Here is a 13,635-nt window from a genome sequence, read left to right on the forward strand (position 1 = left end):
GGCATGGAGCGAGCCGGGGCGAGGGAGGCGGCGCATGCGCTCGCTCCGCCCAGCCCGGAGCGGCCAATCGCCGAGCAGCGCGCGAACGCGGCGACGTCGCCCCTCCCCCCGGAAGCACCCTCCCGTGGCGGAGCGGAGAGAAAGAGCAAGCGGGACGCGGGGCGCCGCGCGCCGGGCGCCGGCCTCCGATGCTCGGCGTTCTCGCTGGCGGAGCGGGTGAAGCGAAGGAGAAAAGGTTTTTCCTTCTTTCCTCCAGAAGCCTGACGGAGCGCGTGAATTGGGGTTCTTAAACCTTTAAAGAGTAACTCGAGGGCGGCTAGGTGGCGCAGTGGATAGAGCACCGGCCCTGGAGTCCATAATCGTCTAGCCGTGTGGCCTTGGCAAGCCATTTATAAAAAGTGCCGCAGTGGCCCCGGCTCCCCCGGGCCTGAGGCGCGGGAGGATTGCCAGGCGCTCCTGCCCCCCTCACCCCCATCCTACATGGGAAGAGGCAAATCCGGAAAAGAGGGGGCGTGGCCAGGCCCGCGGCCGGCCGGTGGGTGTTGGAAGCGGAACCAGGACTGCTTTCACTCGCACCGCTGCCTCGAGACTAGGAGATACCGGTGCTTATTTTTATTTTTGCAAAAAGATAGGCTTTTGTATCCGGAATTTTTTTATTTTCCTTTTAATTCCTCATGGCCTTCACAAACACGAACATTTTACTTATATACCGAAAAGGGCTGTTTCTCAATAGCAGTCAGTATTTATATAGCACTCTAAATCTACAAAGCACGTTATCCATATTTCCACATTTATTTTTGTCTATCGATTAAGACAACCGGAGCGCTGGGTCTGCAGGTAGGAAGGTCAGAGTTCAAATTCAGCCTCTGCTAGCCTTGTGACCTTGAGCAAATCGCTTAACCTCTGTTCGGCTCAGTTTCCCTCCACGTTGCTAAAATGAGAAAAATAATATTTACTTTCCAAGTTTGTGTTGTAAGCATCAAATGAAATAATTGTAAAACTGGCCCATAAGCTATATAAATGTTAGAAATTATGATTGCCAGAAGAGAAAATTAACTGAGAGGGGTTAAGTGACTTGCCCAGGATCAATAAAATATCTGACATTTTAATAATCTATCTATTCATAGCTAATGAAACCTGGAGAACAATTTTAAACTCAAGTCTTCCTGCCTCCCAGAATAGCCCTTTATCCACCTAGCCACCTCAGGCGCTGAATCTTCAACTTGGTGTTTTTTGTTTGTACTTTTAAAATCCCACATGGTTCTTCAAATGTTACTCTGTTGTGTCCCTTTCTGAATTTTCTTCTGGGGTTTTTTTTAATAATGATTTTTCTCTGCTCTTTTCTTTCTGGTTTTCCTTCATTCATTCATTCATTTATTTATTTATTTTTGTTTTTGCAAGGCAATGGGATTAAAGTGACTTGCCCAAGGTTCCACTGTGTCTGAGTGCAAATTTGAACTCGGGTCCTCCTTGACTCCAGGGCCGGTGCTCTATCCACAATGACACCTAGCTTCCCCCCCTTATTCTCCGGAATACAGTTTCCTGACTACCCTCAACATTGTCAGTCCAAAATATATGGATATACTGATCAACTCAGTAAGTTGCTCATCAAGCTATATATAAATCATATACTGGAATACTGAATAACAGCTCATATTTATTGTGTTAAGATTTACAAAATGCCGGGGCAGCTAGGTGACAGCAGTGGATAGAGCACCGGCCCTGGAGTCAGGAGGAGCTGAGTTCAAATGTGGCCCCAGACACTTAATAATTACCTAGCTGTGTGGCCTTGGGCAAGCCACTTAACCCCATTTGCCTTACAAAAAAAAAAGAGAGAAAAAATATTTACAGAATGCTTTCCTTAAAATAACCACATGAGGTAAATAGTATTATGGTTCTTCATTTGAATGTAACCCAAGCTTCAAAACTCATTGATAATAAAACTCTCTCCTCATTGGTGGAAATCAGCGCCCTACATTGCATGAGGACCAATAGGAACCAGATAAAGGAGAGCTCAGGAAAACTATCCTTTGGGACTTTATTCCCTGAAACCATATCAGTTTTTGGAAGTTGCACGAGGAAGGATCTCACCAAAGGGGAGTGGGGAGGGGCTGGTCTGGAAAAGGACATCTGAGGCAGTGAGGGGTACTACACTTAGCCCTGACTTCAAGGGCTAACAGGGACACTGTGACCAGTTTGATTCTTAGCAGGGCTTCATGACCAGAACATGGACAGGTGCTTGTCAGAGCTCAGAGAACTGGCATCCTGCTAGTCGGTGAAATACAATAATTATATGAAACTGAGATCATCCAGAGGGTGAGTGCAAAGGGTTATTGGTGGGCCAAGCTCAGGGCACAACCTGCTTACTGGGCCTTGGCTCTGAAAAACAAGGTGTCTCATAATAGCTTGACAAACCATTATTTGAACCCAAAGCTCCTGGCTCCAAATTGTAGGCTATTCTTTTTGTACCACACTACCTGATTAAAATTTATGATCAGAATCTTCATATATTATTGAATTTCATATCTCACTCCCTAAATAATTTCTAAACATTGAAACAGGAAGAGTTTTGTCCAACTATCCAATAGTATCAAATCTTTGTAATTATTGACTGCAGGTGAAAACCAAGTACAAACTGTCAAAGACTAGAACAATACTCATTTTTACCTCTAGAGGGTACCACTAGTTATTAGAGAAGGAAAAAACAGAATCACAGAATTTCACTTGGAAGGGATGTAACAATCTAATCCAATCAATACTCAAGAATTCCTCTACAGCATCACCCACAAATGGTCACTAGGCCTCTGTTTGAAACACTCTATTTGGAGTTAATTCAAAGGATGTAAATTTAGTCTAAATTGAAATCAAATATCCTATCCTTTCACAATCCAATTCAAGTTTCATCCATTTAGTGAGATCTTTTTCTCATTTCACCAGCCCACAATAATCTCTTTTTACTAAATAGCACACATCTATACTATCCATTTAGCAAATATTTAGCATATTGTTATTTTTCTGTATGTAATACAGTTCCTGTGTCACCAAATTGACTATCAGGCCCCTAGGATAGAAACTAAGTCTTAGATAATTCAAACAAATATTGAGATTCAAACCTATTTAGTTCTCTAATTTCACAGAGAATTTTCAACATTAAATTTTACAATTCAATGGAAAAGACCTTACAAATCATTTTTTTCATTTTATACTTGTAAATAAGCTCAGAGGTGTCAAGCCTTGTCCAAAGTCACAAAGCTAGTTTACTGGTAGAACCAGCACTAAAAATGATGTCTTCTTGTTGACATTTTATCTAGAAATTAGTGGATATTGTACCTTTCCTGACTAGGACTTAAAAAGGAGAGGCCGTGTGATATGACAAAGTGATTTCCCAGTTTTTGTTTTCATTTTTTTAAAAGTAAAGCATCAGGGTTTTTTTTGGGGGGGGGTGTTTTTTATTTTACCATTTTTGCAAGGCAAATGGAGTTAAGTGGCTTGCCCAAGGCCATACAGCTAGGTAATTATTAAGTGTCTGAGACCGGATTTGAACCCAGGTACTCCTGACTCCAGGGCTGGTGCTCTATCCACTACACCACCTAGCTGCCCCTATTATTTAGTATTTTGCTTTGCATACATTATCTTATTTTATCCCCAAAATAGCTCCTGTATGGTAAATGCTAGCAATACTATTATGCCTTTTTTAGAGATGAGGACTGAGGTTGCAAAGGTAGCCCTTTTGCAAATCACAGAACTAGAATGTGAGGGAACATTTGAATTCAAGTCCTTCTAACTCAAAGCATGGCATTCTACTATGTCATTACATAATTAACAGGAGTTTTTCATCTTGCATTTTCTTAAAACAAATATTATTAGGACAATTGCTATCACGACGGGAGGTAGCCACATTAAAAAAGCAGAACAGGGACGGCTAGGTGGTGCAGTGGATAGAGCACCAGTCCTGGAGTCAGGAGTACCTGGGTTCAAATGTGACCTAAGTCACTTAATAATTACCTAGCTGTGTGGCCTTGGGCAAGCCGCTTAACCCCATTTGCCTTGCAAAAACCTAAAAAAAAAAAAAAAAACAACTAAATAATAGACTGGATGCTTTTAAGGGGATATCCTCTATAAATGACAGTTAATATTAATAACAATAGTATCTGTACATTTTGTAAAATAATACCTTTATTGAGTTTTAATCATTCTAGAAAAAAGCATATTTGCTTATATTTTTAATTTTAATAAAATATTTTAAATCTTTTTAGAGCTAATTAAATATTACAATGACAGGGCACTTATGGATTTGTGGTTGCCTCAAAAATAACTCTGTGATCTCTCAGACATCTATAAGAACCACTGGTATAATAGAAAGAAAATTGAATCTAGAGTAAGAGGACCTGTATTTAAATCCCAGTTCTTCCTGTGTGACCTAAGTTGAGTCGTTTATTAACCCATATACTCCAGTTTTCTCACCTCCAAAATGAAGAGGTTGGACTGGATTATTATTATCATCTTTTCTAGCTCAAAACTAATTACTGGAAGTAAAGTGGACACTGGTAGGAGCATTTCTTTATTACTATAATAAATGATATACTGAAAGTCTTAAAATGTGCAAAGTGCCTCACATACTTTAACAACAACTCTGTGAGGTAGGTGATACAGGTATTTTATTATTATTGTTGTTGTTTCCATTTTAAAGATAAGAAAAATCAAGGCTTAGGGGCTCCCCCTTGGTCATATAATTAAGTAAGGCAGAGGCAGAATTCAAATCCAGGCTGAGAGATTCTATTTATGCTATTTAAATTTTAAAACACTATAATTTTCCAGTAATCCCTCCCACCCTCGATTATCTCTTATAATAAAGAAAAACAAAACGAACTGGTAAATGAACCATGAGTTTTGTTAAGCAATACTGCCACCCCACCCCAATCCCTGACCCCCAGCATCCACCATCTCTACTGAGAGGAACCAAATATGTTTCCTTATAAGTTGTCTAGAACTGATTAGCCATTGCCTATAGTATAGATTCTGATGTCTTATACTTTTTTTTTGGTTTTTTTGCAAGGCAAATGGGGTTAAGTGGCTTGCCCAAGGCCACACAGCTAGGTAATTAATAAGTGTCTGAGATCAGATTTGAACCCAGGTACTCCTGACTCCAAGGCCAATGCTTTATCCACTAAGCCACCTAGCCGCCCCTTTTATACTTTTTAAAAATTTATATTACTGGAATCATTGTGCATATTGTGCTGTTTCCTACTTTCCTCTAGTTCTACTACAAGTTTCTGTTTCTACGAACTTCTTGTTCAGTTTTTCCCCAATTGATTGACACCTACTTTGTCTACCATTTGTTGTTATCACAGAGTCCTGCTGTGAAGTTTCTGGTACCAGAGGCCTTTCTCACTGTCCTTCACCTCTTGGGAGCAAATGTCCACTAGTGAGAGTGTTAGGTTAAAGCATACCAACAGCCCAGTCATTTCTCACTGATGTCCAGAATGACGACACCAACCTTTAGCTCTCCCAGAAGGGCATGATGAACATAAGCCTCCCAAGACAATCTCTAACTTTTACTCTCCTCTTTAGAGGGGGTGAGGTGGTAAAGTGAGTAGAGAGTACTGTCAAAAAGACATGGAAGAAGAGGCAGCTAGGTGGCGCAGTGGATAGAGCACCAGCCCTGGAGTTAGGAGGGCCTGAGTTCAAATTCAGCCTCAGACAGTTAATAATTGCCTAGCTGTGTCACTTAACCCCATTGCCTTGCAAAAACAAAATAAATAAAACAAAAGGAAGTGGAAGTAGAAACATGAGCTGAATTAATCCTTGGGTTTTCACCTCCTACGCTCTAAAGAGATTGTAAACAAAGGATTTACTGTCCTCACTTAGAAGGGTCAAATCAACATGAAGAGAAGTGATGATTATTTAGATTTTAATAACTCTTCATTACACAGAAAGCCAGATGCATCCTGGCTCTTTCTTGTGATTCTTACCTTGAGATCCAGGGATCAAGAGAATCCAAGATCCCATGACAGAAATATCAATGGTAATCCTACTCTAATATCTTACTAGATCACAAAATAAACACTATCCTGAGAACTTAATGTTGGTAACACTTTCAAATGATACAAAATAAGCACATATAGGAATTTAGCCTTCCTTCTCCCTGGTATTATGTATTACTGTTTCTGATGACCCAAGCATTAACTTGCTTAAAATTACTCAACTTGGATGGTACCTGCTACCAAGAAGTGATATGAATTATGAATTGTACAAGTTTGGATATATATATATATACTTGAACAACCTGTCATTTATTGGTGACAAAAGACAAATACATGAAAAAGTCAATTCTTCAAGACTTCAAGAATCTGTGTGTGTATACATCGTACAGCCTCTCCATGCTTTAGTAGATGGTCTCCTCAAGTTTATGTGGCTGAAAAATTAAACACTTAGAAGCCAAACTGTAAATTAGATAAACAGCAGTTTTTTTTAATGTCATTCATTTGTAGTTGAACAATAGAAGAGAAACCACAGAATGGGACAGGATTAATTATATTAAAATTAATTGCATAGACAATAACTGATCTCAGAGAATTGCTACCACTACAGGACTATAATTTGGACCACCTTGTAGTCTTAGGAACATCCCTCCTGTGTCAAGGCTTCAATCTTACTCACTACACTACTGTAACTTCAATGATTCTCTTTTACAAAACTAGTCAGTCAGTAAACATTTGTTAATTACTTATGCTAAGCACCAGAAATACAAAGTGTACCAGCCCTCAAGCAACTCACAATCTAATGGGACAGGAAGGAAACAAAATGTACAAACAAGCTATATTTAGGATAAATAGGTAATACAAACCTAGGTAAGTCACTACAATTAAGAGCAACAGAGGGGTGGCTAGGTGTCACAGTGGATAGAGCACCATCGGCTCTGAAGTCAGGAGTACCTGAGTTAAAATCTGACCCCAGAGCCAAGATGGTGACATGAAGGGATCAAGTCTTAGGAGCTCTCTGATAAAAACTCATAAACTAAGGACTCTAACTAAACTTTCGAGAGATAGAACCCACAAAAGGACCCAGTGAGGCAGTTCTCCTACTCAAGGTAACCTGGAAAAGAGCAGAAAGGCTCTGCTCTCTGAGATCGGAGAGGTGGCCTGCCAGAGGGGTGGCCCACCAGAACAAAAGAACTTCAGCCTCCCCGAGGCAGCCCCAGGCCAGTGGGAGCCTTAGCTCCCAGCAGCAGGGGAGTCTCCTGAGCTGCACCCCAGGGAGCACCAAGCACAAAGTTGGTGGGAACAGCAGGGGACCTCTGCCAGAACAAGAGCACATGGAGCCCAGCCCTCAGGGCACACAGTGAACAGTAGTCTTTCAGCAGCCCAGATCTGGAAACAGAAGCAGGCGGAGCTGGTAAGCAGGAGCCCCCAGGGCATGAGCCCATTGAGCTGAGGGAGGGGAGTGAAGAGAGACTGCAGAGCTTTGTCCTCTGCCCCTGGAACAGGACTCTGGAGCTCTAACCACATTCAGATCCTGATCGCAGTCTAGGCCCCCCCCATAGAACAGCAGGGCCCCCCCCTCCTCAGCCCCGTGGCAGAGGGGGGCGCTTATGGTCATTCACAGACCAGGAGGGAGGACAGAACCTCACACACTGAGACCCTTGTGGGAGTGCCCCAAAAGCTCAGGAAGCACCCCCAAAAAACAGGCTTAGGCTGGGAAAATGAACAAAGAAACAAGAGGAAGACCATTGAGAAATATTTTGCAAATGAGCCCAAGAAGGATCAAAATACTCAGTCTGAAGATGAGGAAGCACAAGCTCCTGCATCTAAAGACTCCAAGAAAAACAGAAATTGGGCTCGGGCAATGACAGAGCTCAAAAAAGACTTTGAAAATCAAATGAGGAAGTTAGAAGAAAAACTGGGAAAAGAAAGGAGAGAGATGCAGGAAAAACATGAAAATGAAGTCAGCAGCTTAATCAAGGAAATCCAAAAAAATGCTGAAGAAAATAGCATGCTAAAAAACAGCTTAGGTCAAATGGATAAAACAGTTCAAAAAGTTATTGAGAAGAATGCTTTAAAAAGCAAAATTGGCCAGATGGAAAAAGAGATAAGAAAACTCTCTGAGGAGAATAAATCCTTCAGACAAAGAATAGAATTCAGGGAGATTGATGAAATTACCAGAAATGAGGAATCAATACTTCAAAACCAAAAAAATGAAAAATTAGAAGAAAATGTGAAATATCTCATTGAAAAAACAACTGATATGGAAAACAGACAGGAAAGATAATTTGAAAATTATTGGAATACCTGAAAGTCATGATCAGGAAAAGAGCCTTGACATCATTTTCAAAGAATTACTACAGGAAAATTGCCCTGATATTCTAGAAGCAGAGGGCAAAATAGAAATGGAGAGAATCCACCGATCCCCCAGAGAAAGAGATCCCAAAAAACCAACCCCCAGGAATATTATAGCCAAGTTCCAGAATTCCCAAGTCAAAGAGAAAATATTACAAGCAGCTAGAAGGACACAGTTCAAATATCATGGAGCTGCAGTCAGGATCACACAGGACTTAGCAGCAACTACATTGGAAGCTCATAGGACTTGGAATACAATATACTGGAAGGCAAAAGAGCTTAGAATGCAGCCAAGAATGAACTACCCAGCAAGGCTGAATGTCCTCTTCCAGGGAAAAAGATGGACTTTCAATGAACCAGGGGAATTTCAAAGGTTCCTTTTGGAATGGCCAGAGCTGAACAGAAGGTTTGATCTTCAGATACAGGACTCAGGTGAAGCATGGAGATTGGAGGAGAGGGGGAAAATATGAGGGACTTAATGAGGATGAACTGCATGTATAGAAAAATGATACTGATAATATTCATATGAACCATCTCAGTTAATAGAGCAGGTAGAGGGAGCTTTTATAGTTGAAGCACAGGAGAAAGCTGAATCCAAAGATAAAATATGGTGTAAAAATGGAGTCAATAAGAAAAAAAGGGAAATGGAATGGGAGAAAGAAAAAAGGAGAGGGGGAATAGTCCAAGCTATTTCACATAATAAGATTTTTTTTATTACAATGAGTTATTGCAATGATATGGAAGGGGGGGAGGCAAGGGGGAATGAGGGAACCTTTGCTCTCATCAGAGATGGCTAGGAGAGGAAACAGCAAATATACTCAATGGGGTATAGACAACTGGAGTAAGAAGGAGGGGGGGAGCAGGGGGAAGGGGTGGGGATGTGAATAAAGGAGGAGAGGATGGACCATGGGGGGACAGTGGTCAGATATAACACATTTTCTTTTTTTACTTCTTGCAAGGGGCTGGGATTGGATGGCCTACCCAGGACCATAGGGCCAGATGGATTCTGGGCCTAAGGGGTGGTATGGAGGCTCAGGGCTTCTTGGCCCCGGGACCAGGGATCTGTCTGCTGTGCCACTCAGCAACCCTACAGCAGAGTCAGAGTGAAAGGAGAGAGAAAATAGAGTACATGTTAGTGAAGAAATAAGAAAGGAGGGAGTTGCGATCAGCAATGGCAAGGTTGGAAAAATATGGAAGTAACTTTTGTGATGGACTTATCATAAAGAATGTGATCCACTCATGACAGAGTTGATGGTGTTGGAACAAAGACTGGAACACATTTTTTGTTATGATTATTTGGGGGAGGGTGCAGGGCAAATGGGGCTGGGTGGCCTGCCTGGGGCCACATAGCAGGGTGATCATTGGGTGTCTGGGGCCGGATTCGGACCCAGGTGCTCCTGGCTCAAGGGCCAATGCTCTGTCCACCACCCAGCCACCCCTACTATTGTTACTATTTTATTTTATTTTGGGTCTTTTTTTCCCCTTCTTTTTGGTTTTTGCAGGGCAGTGGGGATCGGGTGGCTTGCATGTCACATGGCTGGGTGATTATTGGGTTTACGAGGCTGGATATGGACTCGGGTGCTTGTGGCTCCAGGGCTGGTGCTTCGTCCATTGCACCACCTGGCCATACCTACAATTATTACTATTATTTTTTTAATTTTAATTTTTTCTCCCCCCTTTACTTTTTTGCCCAAGCAAGTCTATCTATATTCATGGGGGGAGGGGTATTTTGTTTACTTGCAAACAAGTATATTTTATTAATGTAAAGAAAAACATTTGTACAAAATGAGAATAAAAAATAAATTTAAAAAAACTATAAAAAAAATCTGACCCCAGACACTTAATTACCTAGCTGTGTGGCCTTGGGCAAGCCACTTAATCCCATTTGCCTTGCAAAAGCCTTAAAAAAAAAACAACAGAGAAAGGCTCACTGTAGTAGAAGGTAGGATTTTTGTTGAAGGAGGCCTGGAAAGCTTCAGTCATTGTGAAATAAGTCACCTTTTTTTTTTTCAAGGTAATGGGGTTGTGGGGAGGTTGAATTTGAACTCAGGTCCTCCTGACTCCAGGACTGGTGTTCTATCTACCTAACTACCCCTCCATCAACTCTTGAACATAAAACCTATACTTCATGTTATGGTAAAAGGGAGAATAATATCAAAGTTCTCCATATCAGGAAAGTACAGTTTTACAATCCAACCATAAACCTGGGTACACTCTCCCATAGTTGCACACAATGTCCATGGAGAAAGTGGACATACACTTACATACACTTAGAGATCCCTGAGGAGGCCCGTGAGTCTAGAGGTTATGTGTCCCCTGGTGGTACAGTGGTGAGAGAACCAGGCCTGGGTCAAGAAAGCAAGTTCAAATGATGTGACCCTGGGGAAGTCACTTAAGGTTAGTTTTCTCTACTGTAAACCTGGGATGATATGCTTATCACAATGCCTAATACACAGTCAGCATTCTGTAAATGTTTATCACCTTTTCAGGTGCTCAGACCAGCTCACAACTAGAAACAACCTTAGAGTCTTGTTCCCTCAGCATTTATCTGTGCAGTATGAAACCCCTTCTCTTCCCTTCAGATCCTGACCACTTTCCTGTAGGGCAGATTCTTCTCATGCTAATGGAAAAAGTGACAAGTTCTTTCATTCACTTACCAGCCTTAAAACCATTACCTTAATCCAGAGAACTGCAAAAACTTCAACAGAACAAACTCAACCAGCTTTTCCCTCTGTAAAAGTCTACCTTAATCCTATCACTTTCGAATCTCTTCTTAAGCAAAGAAGGTTTTACAGGGTCTTTCCCTTCTTCCCAACTAAAGAAATCAGTAAGGAACCAGATAGGAGCTTTGAGAAGTTTCCCGTTCTCAAACAGTAGGTGGCACAGGAGAGCAACAGAGCTAACTGCTGAAGTTCGGGCCCCTTTCATTGAGTGCCCCTGCTTTTTCATTTTAGTCACTCCTCTCCTCCAATCAACACTGGGTGTTCTAACACAGCAGCTGGAACCTTCTGGTCAACTCACTCTCCTCCTGGCTTTCCTACACACTTGTTGACTTCTTTGTGCTAGCATTTCCTCCAGTTCCAGCCTTCCGGTGGTCAGTGACTCACCTTTCTATGAGTTAGAAAACTTATTTAATCTTCTTATAAACTCCAAATATTTGATTTACTACTCTGTGAATTATGATCTTCAAAACTGCAAAAACTAATCACATTATTACCTGAGGACCACCATGCCCTAAAGCTCCAATCATTTCTCTGCCCTTAAATAAGTCCTTTCAGGCCATTCATCTGGGGGACAGTTGTCTAACCAGTCCTCCTAAAAGTCTTTGTCAATCATTCTCCCCACATTTGATCTGAAAACTTTCTTCATACATGGGTTTTATTCATTTTTTTCATTCACAAAAGCCCCTTTGTCCCTTTTAAGTCATAATGTTCATATATGATAGGACCATTATTTTACAAAATGTTGACAAAAACTGATTTGGAAGTGGTCTCTAGTCCAAGCTTTCATAGCCACAAAGTGGCCCAACTGGATTCAAACTCAAGTCTTCTAGTTTAAGGACTTTTTATTTACTGGACCTGGGTCAATGTTATTTCCCACACACCAACCTGACTCATTTCTACCTCCCCTTACCTTAGGTGACTGAAACCACACTTTTCTACTATTTCCTGGCTATTTCCACAAAAATTGTGCCTACACTCTAACCATCCTCCTTAACCACCACCAACTAGAACTTTGGAATCTGCCCCTGGGAAGCCAGTCTCTGTAGGTGAGTTTTTGACTGTGCCCAAATTTAAGACATTAAAACCTTATGTGTTCCGAAATCAAATCTCCCAGTCATTTTCAAATCATGCCCTATATGTGTACATTCTTTCTCACCTTTTTATGCATTGTGTTAGAAGATAAGCTCCTTAAGGGTGGGAACTGTCTTTCCTGCATCTATTTTCATTTTCATCATTTAGCATTGCACTATTAGTCAATAAAGAGTGCTGAATATAAGGTAGGCCATTAAGAAAGTTTTTAAAATCATTTTTAGTTTTTAAAAAATTTTTACTCACTACACTACTGTAACTTAAAAAGTTTTTAAAATCATTTTCAAAAATTCAAAACCCTAAGCCAAGTGATCAAAGTTAAATGCTTCAAAGTGTTCTGCCACAAGAGTGACCTGTGTCACAAATACACCATGCAAAACATTTTCATTTGATCTAGAACTGGGGTTGTAGAAATCATCTAGATCAGGTGAATCCAACCCATAACCTGTGGGCCTCAAAAGCCTTTCACATTAAAAATAGCATGTTTTTATTTTTTGTTTTAGAAAGTATGTAATTATACTCATTTTTATTATACTTTATTATATTATTTTATTCTTATATTCATTGATAATTTGGGTTCATTGTAGTCATAAATAAATATTAAATTCTGTTTGCAACCCTTGACAAGTTTTTGTTGGACCAGAAGAGCTAAGGCTAGACACCCATAATCTAGTTCAATCTTCTCGGTTTACAAGTGAAGAAACTGAGGTCATAGAAGGGGAAGTAACTTTGTTCAATGTGACATGGAGGCAATAAATGTCAGAGCCAAAATTTAAACTCAATTCTTCCTATTCCAAATCAGTCATTCAGTAAATCAACATTTATACAGTGCTATCAAGAGCTAGGTATACAAACACTAAAAAAGAAAGACAGTCCCTGCCCACAAGGAAATTATCATCTAATGGGAGAAAACACACAGGAGGAAACTGAAAAGCAGAGAAGGGAAGAAGGTACCCAGGGCTGAAGCATGACCCTGTGGGAAATGTAGAGATGTTAGGACTTGGACACCGTCCAAGCAGAGGGGAAGAGAGGACTGGTAAGACTTGAGTACCTTGGCTTAGTGGATCTCACAAGGTGATATTTTCCAATGATGATGTTCCAAGGGAACTTGATGGAAAAGTCCAAAGAACCCCAGAGGAATGCAGCCATATAGGAAATGAAGAAATCTGGGACTCTTTCCATTACATGTTTCAGATCTGTAAGCTTTGCTAAATTATCCTCTAGAAACTGAAACTTGATTTTGACTATTAAGTATAAGCTAATTAGAATAATGTAGATGTAGTTATAAACAGTTGAGATCTTATCAAATTCAGAATCTGACAAGCTATGTGACCCTGTATATTCCCTGAGCCTCAGTTTTGCTATACTTGCATTTCTTATTTTGCATCGTTATTTTTAAGAAAAGGACTTGTAAACCTTAAATGCCCTTTTGATATTTGGTATCTAATTATTTAAAATATTTTTTACTAAAATTTTCATTTCATTCC

This window comes from Macrotis lagotis, chromosome 1, assembly GCF_037893015.1.
Source record: "Macrotis lagotis isolate mMagLag1 chromosome 1, bilby.v1.9.chrom.fasta, whole genome shotgun sequence".
NCBI lineage: Eukaryota > Metazoa > Chordata > Mammalia > Peramelemorphia > Peramelidae > Macrotis > Macrotis lagotis.